This window comes from Thermobia domestica, chromosome 6, assembly GCF_964235325.1.
Source record: "Thermobia domestica chromosome 6, izTheDome1.hap1.1, whole genome shotgun sequence".
Classification (NCBI taxonomy): domain Eukaryota; kingdom Metazoa; phylum Arthropoda; class Insecta; order Zygentoma; family Lepismatidae; genus Thermobia; species Thermobia domestica.
The window spans coordinates 281,189,755-281,201,940 of record NC_137459.1 but is presented as its reverse complement, the minus strand read 5'-3'; the positions used below and the strand labels follow the sequence as shown (position 1 = coordinate 281,201,940).

The 12,186-nt window shown below is 39.0% G+C and overlaps 1 non-coding gene across 1 annotated transcript; it reads right to left on the bottom strand.

The window, feature by feature from the left end:
- Nucleotides 1–1,255: 1,255 nt before the first annotated feature.
- On the bottom strand, nt 1,256–1,329 carry TRNAQ-UUG (transfer RNA glutamine (anticodon UUG)). Its single transcript has one exon. It is a non-coding gene; the product is annotated as a tRNA-Gln (tRNA).
- Nucleotides 1,330–12,186: the final 10,857 nt, after the last annotated feature.

The following is a 12,186-nucleotide window of genomic DNA, read 5'->3' as shown; positions in this document are numbered from 1 at the left end:
ACATTCATCTCTAGATCCATGATGGCTGAAGTAATATCAGTTAGATCAAAGAACCGGAATGATGGTCAGCAGTCTTCATAATATTGTTAGTTATAATAGAACAACACATCACTTGTCAACTCCGATAAATCTGTCCTACTGAGAACCAAATTCTAATTTATATGTTCATTAAGTAAATAATGGCACACCCAATCAAAACGGTTTCCTTCCTTCATTATCTCCAACGACTAATTAACATGTCAGTAACCCTCGTCAGGAAAATGCGGAAGAGAAAAAAGGCGACAGGAGGAATTTGAACGATATACAAATAAAGATTTCCATTTGGATGCAGAGGGGTAGACCCATCCCTAGAGAGTAAGGGAAAGCCTTTTGCAGAGGGAAAGAAACGAGGCTATCACCCTCGGCTTACCTACACCAGACCCTATCTCTATGTTGATGCAAAAGTGCACCGGATCCCTTTCTTGAATAATCCAGGAACCAGTTCTGTGGATAAAGCTTACGCAAGGACGAAAAGCCATCCTATTTGAACAAAAAAATAATTTTCGGGGGATTTGCGAGTACGTTGTTTCCCCCTACAATCCATATCCAGTCGAAACCATATAGGATTCTCATTTAGTATCCATGGATCAACTAAGCCAAAACATGTGTTGTTGCATTGTTCTTGCTTGTATGACAAGGTCGCTAAGAAGGATGTGAACACATTTTTCTGTCTATCGTGATTCAAAAGCATATATCTGGGAGTGATAAGACAGTTCATGGAATATGGCGAATGGCAAAAACATATCCTATATACATAAAAAGAATTTTTAGAAATAAAGAATCCATTTTAACATGGAAATTATAGTGTGCTCGTTTCATCAATATTAAATTAAAAACCACAAGGGTTATAAGTAGAGCCCGGATTTCCACGCACAAGCCAATCCCGAGATATGCATGCAAATATGCACGAAAAGTATCAAAAATATGTACTAAAATATGCAAGAAAAATTTAACACATACTCTGAAATATAGTATACACTAAGGAAGTAAAATCTCCATTTTAGGATTTAGAGTTCTGGGCTTTTGGCATTTAGCCCGTCACGTTTGAGGGATGACGTCCCTCGGCAAGCACACTATCCGGGGAAGGGGAGGGAAGGAAGCGGCCTGGGATCTATAGTTTAGGTACCACCTCGCCATTTGCCTAGCGTGAATGAGGAAAACCCAGAAAAACCTCATTAAGGGTGCCTGGCCTGAAAAAGCGCCTGCACCGACTGAGTGCCTCCACCGGGAATCGAACCCGGGACCGCTCGCACCAAAGGCGAGAGCGTTAGCGACTACGCTACTCGGGGCTACAAAATCTCCATATTTTACAACGTATCTTACGTTAGTGACATCTGTTGTTATTAACTGTGAACACCATTCTTCGGTTTTCTTCTGTAAACTCTGTGTTTATCAGTAATGTTTTGTAGATCGGAAAGTTCCTTTCTACATCAGCAGAAGTCACTGGTAAACTTGAGAAACATCAAATGTCTTTGTGTTTTAGGTCCTCTTCCAATTCCTTGTCTTCAAGATTAAGTACATTTCCGATGCCACAGATTGTTTTCTATCCGGGATTTTTCCTAATATTTGGAGAAACTTATCTGAGGCTGTTTTCGCAACACCGTTAATTTCACTGGATAAAATATATGATAATTCGCCCAACAAGGAGAGTGAATGCTGCGCAACATTGTTACAGGATTCCAACTGCCTGATAATTTCAGGAATTCTTAATAAATAGTTGTGTTACCATTTGAAGAGAAACATTTTTGTGACACACAAATAGGGGCTGTATCATCGGGATTTAGTAAGTGTATAACTGTCTTCACTTGATATAAGTTATTTGCATTATTCGACACAGCTTCTAGCTACGAGCCCCGTTGGGTTAAAACTGGTAGCGGATGTAGTGGAACATTTTTGCAAATTCGCGAAAGATACGTACGCGCGATGAAGCTTTCATAAATACTTTCTTTACATTTGATACAAGCGTATTTACTGCTCGATATTGGAACCTGTTTCTGCTACGCGATGAAGACCGTGTGCAAAGCAAGTCAGGTGGACTAATTTAGAATACAACACTTTATTATATTATTCTATACAACATTTTATCCTACATCTGTGTCTACAAAGTGATCCAGTTTACTTTACATACAACCTATTTTATTGTGATATGATCTCAAATATGTTAGTATGCAGCAATAAAATTCGGAAATATGCAGTATCTTGAAAAGTTTACGAAATATGCAAGCACATCAAAATTCACTCAAAATATGCACTTATATGCGATATCATATGCGTCTCAAACGAATCCTTACAAATCCTCCGGAAAGAAAAAAGATACTTTCCATATGTTTCCATACGTTACTATAAACATGCATTTTGCATATAAATCCGGGTTCTAGTTATAAGATTATTAAGAGAAGCATTGCATCAGAAATAAAATGTGCATTTTCAAAGTTATATTAAGTAACTAAATTATGATATTGTATTATGTAAATTATAGTATACCAATTTAAAACAATATGGGGTGCAAGGTGGAGGTGGAAAGTTTACATTTGGTGCGAAAGCCTCTGTCTCCTACTACGCGAGTTTCCGCAGGGCAACATCGTAGCCGCGTGTTTTCTCGAGGTCCTCCCTTTTCTTTCCACATTCTCATTCCATCAGCTGTTTCAAATTCATTTAGTTTCATGACTCACCAATTTCCTTAACTTAAAGAGTAAACTAGCCGTGGGACGTAACTAGAAATATCATTTGATAAAATAATTACGAAGTGCAACACTTTGTAACTAACACTTACTCGCTTCGCTGGCTTGAAATGAAAATTTAAACTCAAAACTCCGTATCTCATGTGTTTAGTACCCGCGAAATATGCTGTTTTTGTTTTTAATGGTATCGGTTTAAACGGCATCGGAAAGATCATTGATCATCTCGGCGACTCCGAACGCCATGGATTCTACACTAATACTGGTCATTTTCTATCATTTTATTATCTTTAACTCTCCCAAGTTGCGGGGCTGAACTTGGTTCTAAACGTGATGGGAAGTGTCACCGTTCATCTCGTCGACCCCAATAACAATAGATTCAACACTAATATCGGTCATTTTCGACCATATATATATATATATATATATATATATATATATATATATATATATATATATATATATATATATATATATTCCCCTCCCCCATGTTGCGGGCCATGGCATCGGAAGTATCACCGTTCATCTCAGCGACTCCAAAAAAATGTCGATTCAGCACTAATATTCATTTTCGATCATTTTTAAATATGTCTTCCTTTCCCTCTCCAAGTTGCGGGGTTGAATTTGAATTTAAACGGGATCGAAAGTATCACTGTTCACCTAAGCGACCGTGAAAACTATGAATTCGACACTAATATTAGTCATTTCCGATCACTTTAAAATGTTTTCCCCTCCCCTACGTTCTACCCTCTCCATCTCCAACTGTCAGTGCTGAACTTGGATTGAAACAGGATCAGAAGTGTCACTATTTCTCTCATCGACCCCCAAAACTACGGACTCAACACTAGTATCGCTCATTTTTAATCATTTTTAAATTTCTCCCCTCCCCCTCCCCTAGGTTGGATCGTCAAAGTGAATAGCCTAAAGTAATCCCTGCCCCTAAACTCATGTATGTTGAAAATGATTGAGATCTTTCGGGTAGTTCAAGACTGATTATGTCACAAAGGCAGTCATTTATATTTTAATCTTTTACATATATATCTCCCCCTCCCCTAGGTTGCCTCGTCAAAGTCAAACGATAAAAAGAATCCAAGGTCCAACCCTCATATATGTTGAAAATTTGATCGAGATTGGTTGGGTGGTTCAAAAGTTATTAGTTTTTTTAGTTCTATTTATACGTCCCCCTTCCCCCTCCCTAGGATCTACCGTTAAAGTGATGTTACAAAAATGTTTCCAGATCCGAGCCTCATGTATTATGAAAATTTGATTGAGATCGGTCTTATAGTACAGGGAGTCCATAAAGTCCTGCAGGAAAGTAAAACTCTAGAACTGGGAAACCGTTACGTTTAAGAGTATAAATTTTGGGGGTTGGAAGAAGGGGAGTTTAAAGTTTTGTTCTGGCCACAATACTCGATGCTGGCCACAATCCTCGATGACGTTGGTAATCACGTGACTTAAGATGGCGTCTATTAAAGAAAAGGCACAATGTGGTTTGTGGTTTTCGGAATTAAAATATTGCTTTTTAGTGCGTAAAAAGTTCCAAACAACGTATGGGAAAACACTCCCAGCAGAAACAAGTATCAAGAGGTGGTACGAGAAGTTCAAAGAAACGGGAAGTGTGTCAGATTTACCACGCAGTGGAAGGCCAGGAACGAGAGACGATGTGATTCATACGTTGCAGGACAGCGTAGCCAGGAGTCCAATGAATTCGCTTAAACGTAGGTCATTGGAACTGGGAATACCGAAGTCAACGTTATACAAGGTCGTACGCAAGAATTTGAAGGCCAGACCCAATAAGTTAAAATTTGTGCACGAGCTGATAGAGAAAGACTGTGACATGAGAATGTATTTCTCTGAGTCAATGCTTGCCCCCTTACAAGAAGATGGTAACCTTCTGTCTCGATTTCTATTTTCAGATGAAACCACATTTCATGTGGCGGGAAAAGTGAACAGGCACAACTGCCGAATTTGGGGGATGGAAAATCCACGTGAATTCGAGGAGCACAAGCGGGGTAGTCCCAAAGTCAATGTGTGGTGTGCTGTTTCAATGGACCACATTATCGGCTCTTTTCTCTTCGAGAGAGATACAGTAAATGATAACAATTATCTGAACATGCTACAGACATTACTTTTGCCAGAACTTACTAGGTTAGGCATCCTTAATGAGGTCCACATGCAACAGGATGGGGCACCGCCGCACTTCTTCAAGTTCGATAGTTTCTTAACGAAGAATTTAAGGAGAGATGGATTGGCCGAAGAGGACCCACACTTTAGCCTACAAGATCACCAGATTTGCCGCCTTGTGATTACTGGCTGTGGGAACACGTGAAGACCAAGGTGAATTCGCAGAAGCCAGCTAATCTGGACGATCTCAAGAACACATACACACACACACACACACACAAAAAAAAAAAAACTGATGTGATTTTGAACATTCTACACGAACACCGCCAACACGCAATTCTTGGTTTCCCAAAAATACTGCAAGAGTGTTTGGACGTGAATGGTGCACAATTGTAGGTTTGGCGATGAACCTTAACTAGCTGAAACAAAACTTTGGACATTTCTGTAAGTACACCAAAAAGTATTTGTTAAAACATTACGTAGTTTCCAAGTCAGAGAGTTTTGCTTTCTGCAGGACTTTATGGACTCCCTGTACAAGAGTTATTAAGTTACAAAAATAGTCACTTTCAGACTTATATAAATTGATTTTTATATATTTCCTCCTCCTCCTCTCTTACGTTTCTCCGTCAAATTTAAATCATAAAAGCGATCCCAGGCCTGAACCTCATCAATGTTGAAAATTTGTTCAAGATCAGTCGAGTGGTTCAGAAGTTATTAAGTTTTATTTATTTTTCCATACCCCCTTCCCCGCTCCTCAGATCTACCATCAAAGTGAATAGCCTAAAACCAGCCCAGCCTCGAACCTCATCCATGTTACAAATTTGATCGAGATCGGTCGGACGGTTCAGGAGATTTAGAGACACAAACAAAGTTATTTTCAATTTTATATATATAGATTACTATTGTTGCTATAATTTGTGTTTCATACTATGTGCAATTTCTGATAGCAGCCTTATGTAACGGTTTAACTCGCGGTGAGATTACATTGAACTGAATTGCTCAGATTTGAGACTACATTGTTCAAAGTATAAGTCCCATCCTTAAAGAGTTAGGAAAAAATGCAGTTATTTTCTATATGGTAGAAGATTGTAACTCCAGGAGGAACTGAACTTTTTACCACACTCAACAAAGGCGAGCGTGTAAACTAGGAATGTCAAACTTTTTCTCTCAAATGGGCCAAACAATCCTAAGTGTATAACAGTGCGGGCTGCAAGGGCAACTAAAAATAAATCACAATTAATGGTGTAAGTAATTAAATACACAAACTCTGACAAAGACTATAGTTCAAAAAAAAAAAAAAAAAAAAAAATGAAGCAAATCCGGTTAGTGCATGGATACCTACAGTTTCTTCCCCTGTATCTGGCATCTCTTTTTTACAATCAGCTTCCGGATGTCTGGAGACGTGCTCCTCGCATCAGCGATTTTTAGAACAGCGCTCAGTTGAATGTCTGTTAATCTTAATCTCGCTGAAAACTTGTTCTTTTTTTATAAGCGACAAAAATTGTTTATACTGGTACATCAAAATCACGTACGATGCAAACTTGAAGGTTTCTGTGAATTGCTCAGGAAAGAAAAATCTGTACGGGTTTGGAAATAAATTATACACTGCGTTTCACGAATAACACTAAGGCCCGTCTCCTGGAGAAACCAAAGCAAATGAAAACATGACACCATTGTAACCTTCAAGGAACATAAAGTACAACATTCTGCTGATAAGGAGAATCCCTCATGAGGGGGACCAAGGAGGTTACGAGGGGTAACTCCAAAATTTTAAATATCAACCCCCATCGTGTGGCACCTCGTTTGAAATATAATCACGTGTAGAGACCAGTTCTGGAAACTGCATGTTCCTAGCGTGTCGCTAGTCAACATGGCTGAAATCCGTACATTACGTAGAAGAAACGTTGCAAAGCTGTAAGCAGAGAGAAATATGGTACCTTTTGGGACATACCACATTAATGCAGGAGATGCTCAAAGTGTGCAACGCTTATCTCCTGGCAATAATATAAAAGTTGGACGAACTCCTCTCGAACACGGGTAAAAGTCATTACCGGTATTGAATGACAATCATCAAATATGTGTTGGCGCAACTGCACAGTACTGAACACCATAGTCTTCAAATAGCCATAGAGGAAAAAAGTCGGATGGAGCAAGATCTGGCAAACATGCTGGCCATTCAATGGTGCCGCGATTACCAATCAATCCATCCCACAGTAGGAAAAAGTGCCATTTTAGTTACTGAAAATTCGAAAAAACAACCAACAACTATGCCTAATGGATTTCATTAGGTATTTAGGTAAGACGTAAATACCTATTGGTGCAAACTTTGCTACTAGCCTATTTCTCTCAAATAAATGTACATATTGATAACCATATGGGTATTTTATTATTTAATTCGCTAACAACATCTTATAGCAATATAAAAATTACAAAAAATATTAAAAAAAAAACATGTTTTACTGCAGCACAACAAATTTTTCGCTGCTAGAATTACAATTTTTCCCACTGTGCATTGTCGTGGAAACACACCTCTAAACAGTCACGTACAAGGCGGTGACAATGGGCAAGACAGCCGTCATGCTCAAAAACAGGCGGAAATTCTTGTGGATTCTCTTCCACGGCCTCTACAATCAACGATACAATTAAGTATTGCAGCATCATCAGTTACTTCTCACCTGCTAATATTCCACCGATAAAGAGGGGCCTGATTATGTGATTGCCGAAGATAACGGCTCAGACGTTCAGCAACTGTTGGTGCTGCGTGTTGCCTTCACGAAATACATGAGGATTTGTGTAGCTATGCCTGTTAACCTTGCCATTCAAGTAAAACGTACTCTCATCGCTGAAACACATTTGTCAGCACAATGGTCCCACGCGCCAATACCTCACACATCTGCTCACAAAACTCGATACGCATATCGGGTTCATGTTCACTTAACTCCTATACCATATGTAGTTTGTATGTATGAAAAGTATGTATTTTTAAGATTCTGTGTGTCGTTGTGCGTGACACACCTCATATTTGAGCTCCGTTGTTATGGACTGTTGAGGATGCACTCAATAGTCAGCTCCGCCAACACTTGTATCTGAGTCTCCTCCGTATACTGCCTGTCGTAAAGAATCTGAGTAATAAATGGCGTACATAAGAAACACTAATCGGGTTGCGCACGTTTTGTTCATTGAACAACCATGCTGTTGCAGTGTACGAAAGATTCATAGCACCAAAGAGTAACACAATTTCAATTCTCTGTTGAAGAGACTACATTATGCCTGCAATGGAGGAGGGTCAAATGCACCAGCACAAACACGTGTGTACGACCTTCAGACCTACAGCTCCAGGTTCCAATGTAGCGCGCTGTTAGTCTGAAAACCACATTTGATAGTGGTGCACGAGTAAACAGAGTGACTTTGCTCAAGTACGTCTGTCCAACACCAAAGCGCCATCACGGGCAACTTGTCCTTATGAGCTACATCTTCTCGCCCGCAAGAGTAGCAATTCGATAGTAGCGCAGTGATAACGCGTGCGTTTAGTAACGTTAGGTCCGGGGTTCGAGCCTTGGAGGGTTATTTTTTTCGTTAATATTATGGTACTCTATTTCCTATCCGTTTCAGTTCAATTTGTTTTGTATTTGCAATACTGTTACAGTGATAAACGTGTGGTACGTGAATTGTGCGTTCGTTCCAAAATAGACCTACGTTAGACATTAGAGTTGGTTGTGAACACGGTCTGGTCTCTACATGTGATATCTTTGAAACGAGGTACTACGCGATGGAGGTTGCTATTTAAACTTTTGGAGTTACCCCCCGTAGCCCCCTTGAACCTTCCTCATGGAGGATTATCCTTATCAACATAATGTTGCCGTTTATGGCCCTTGAAGGTTACAAAAGGTTTCATGTTTCTATCTGCCTTGGTTTCTTCAAGAGACGGACCTTAGTGTTATGCGTGGAATGAACTTCAACTGTACTTTACGGATGGCCGCCATGTTGACTAGCGACATGCAGTATCCGGAACTAGTTTCCACACGTAATTATCTTTCAAAGGAGGTACCACACGATGGTTGTTGATATTTAAAATTTTGGAGTTACACCACGTAACCCTCTTGGGCCCCTCTCATGGGGGATTCCCATTACCAGAATAGTGTTGTCTTTTATGTCCCTTGAACGTTACAAAAGGATTCATGTTTCACGTTTCCATCTGGTTCTTCAGGAGACGGGCCTTAGTTTTATTCGTGTAACGTACTGTATATGAATTTTTTGAGTGAATTGAGGGCCGGAGAAAGAAACGTCAAGACCCATGAGTTTGACATGCCTGGTGTACACACTGAGTGACTGAGTGTACATGGGTAAAAGCAAAGGTTGAAAATTTTAATTGGCAAGTCACTTTTTTTAAAGAAATAATGTAATGCTCGTGTCTGACAAGTAAAGGGTCCAAATAGATGAATCGAGTTACGGGGTGAGACCTAGTGCGCCTGATAAAGGATGTGAAAATATGTTGAGCGCCATAGAAGACGGAAGGGGAGGGGTTCAAATTTGGTGAAAGAAGGGCTACGCTATGTTATAGAAATACATCAAATAAACTGTTGAATCGTGAAAGTAGTGAAATATAGACAATGCAAACGGTGGTAGTTTCACACATTGGCAAGAGAAGAATTGGCAGAGTAGATCACAAACCTCCGCCGCCATCTTGAAATCAGCCATTTTGAAATCTGTGATAATTTTTGAAATGGAAAGGTAGTCATGTGATAGGGGGTCTATGTCAATTAGGCCCAGCATGCTCTCAAAAAATCAATTATGGACTTCAGTAATCGTTATCTGTACTTATTTGGAAGATTTAGGATATTGGAAACCGCGTAAAAAAGAATAGGGTTAGTCAATTTTTTTTTGCCTTTTTTACATGGACATTTCTACATTTACGCATGCATGGCATATATAGTCAAATAGTACTAAGTGTCACCAACAAATAGAACAAAGGACCCGATAAAGCACACACATGGACATTCCTTGTTTTTCTCCTTACCCTTCATATGTAAGTGTACAGAAGAGTCAAACCTTTTAATATATCGGACTTATTTTATACTTAGGGTTTATGAGATACTCAGTATTAAAATATAAGAGCGGGCAATAACACTATCAATAATATTAACAATCTCATGATAACTTTGTTAAAACCATCTGTAATGATTTTGTTAATCTGAATTTCACAAGTCAATATATCAACAATAACTAGACCTATAATAAGCCAATATTCGTCTAAAAAAAAAAAAAGCTTTATTTCTGGAAACCATAACACACGAAGGATGTTTTATTTAGAGGTTGACTTGGATCCGATAATCAGCGGTGGTTGTGCAAAAGTGTTAGAGTAGTGTGTCTGTAAACTGTTTGTTGAAATGATTAAAATATAAATAATTTTGAAAGTGAAATGAAATTGTTGAGTTTTACGTCCCACGATCATGCCGGCTAGGCAAGAGGTGGCGGTGATGATGAAGAAGAATGAACGTGTCTAATGAAGAAAGTGGGAGTAAACGGAAGAATCCCAAGGAAACCCACGCACATGGTGTTTGTCCAGCACAAAGTTCACTTGGGAGGGGCTGGGATCGAACCCGCGACCCCTAGCACCAGAGGTGAACGCTCTACCAGTGAGCCACCGAGGCCCCCATAAATAATTTTGAGTTATTGAACTTGTTTGCTTGACTGACAAATAACGTAACTAATGTTGGCTCTAAGTAGAGCAACTATAGAAAGTTTGAGTTAGCTCTGGTGTACTATTAAATTGATGCAATCTGGAATAAACTCTAAAAGCCAGCATATTCTGTGTATTTCCATTGAAAATTAAAGTGATATCGCACTCAAGTATCACATGAATTTTTAATGCTAACACTTTAAACTTCAGCTGGTTTTCCCTTTACAAAGATAATTGTGAATAGTCTTCTTTCTACAGCATATCAAGGGTAGTACTATAAAGATGATCTGAGAAAAAAATAGTATTTGAATGTAGCACGTGCTCCTGAACTCCTATATACACACAATATTCACCATGGAAGAAAGAAAAAAAGTCTGGTGGAACGATTGAAGTCAAATGTATTAGATTGAATCCATTTGTTCGAGGTTTAAAGAAACGATAAAAGGCAACATCAATTAGCATAGTTCTCTCTTTCCCATTCTCCTTTCTCCCCTTTTTCATTTTCATTCTATTCCTTTCTTCTCCGGTGCTCAACCGTTTAATCATACTATTAGAGGCCAGAGTGGAATCCACGAGATAGAAGAGTTCAGTAACAATTGCCTCCCTTTCCACCCAGATGTACGAAAGAGAAGGTTTGTTGTCATTGGAGCAGCTACTGTTGTTCATTTTCAATATTCTTTTATCCGGATTTACATAATCCCATTTGAAAGAAGAGCCATCTATGACATGGGATGCTATTGCAGAGGTGGTGGGAAAAGGGACGGCGGAGACGAAATGGTTGGGAGCAAGATTAAGTAGAGTAGGGAGAGCAGAACTAGTTGAAGTAGAAAGAGGGGGAGAAGCTGAAAATGCCATTTCACACGGAGGTTCATTTCGTACCCGCTTTGAATCACTGACTTGTGGGGAGGTGCGGAAAGGCTTCCGGCGCACAATGGCACATCCGTGCCCTAGTTGCTGGGCGAACAGAGGGATCTGCAGTGATCATACGACGAACCGACCTACGTAATTTGAAATCTGGCCTCAGGTGAGGAATATAGCATTCTAGGACCTATGTATTCGGATGGCTGGTGGTTCTCTTTCATAACAGAGCGAGGAAAACGCATTCAGCCACTAAGAAGCTTTTCATGAATACTGTTTGTAGAATGTAGATGAAATGGATTTCACAATGAAATCTAACAAGGTTGATATTGAAGGCATGATTAAACGTTATATGTATATCTACCGAGAAAAGTTTGAGTTGAAGAGAAGTATCAACTTATCACGTTATTGATGAATTTCTGTATACATATCAATATAGATTATTTTATATCCTCTTATCCAATAATACATTATATAAACAAACAAAATCAATGAACGGAGAGTCGATGAGGCGATATTTTTCCTGCCTTTTTAATCTGCCCGATTTTGAAGTTAACATTTTTCTTATATCTTGCAAAATTTTGATGTTTGGATATTTAGCCGTCGAGCCCAAACCTTTCCTCATTTTCCGAAATATACAAATATTCCAAAAATCAAGATTAATTTTAAAATTTCTCTATGCTACTATTTGGTAATCAAAGATGCCACTTAATGTAATAGTTTGTATTGTCGATATGTTCTCCATTCTGGAAGAATAAGTTTTTAATTCAACTATGGATTCATTCAGTGGCGTACACAGAACTTTGT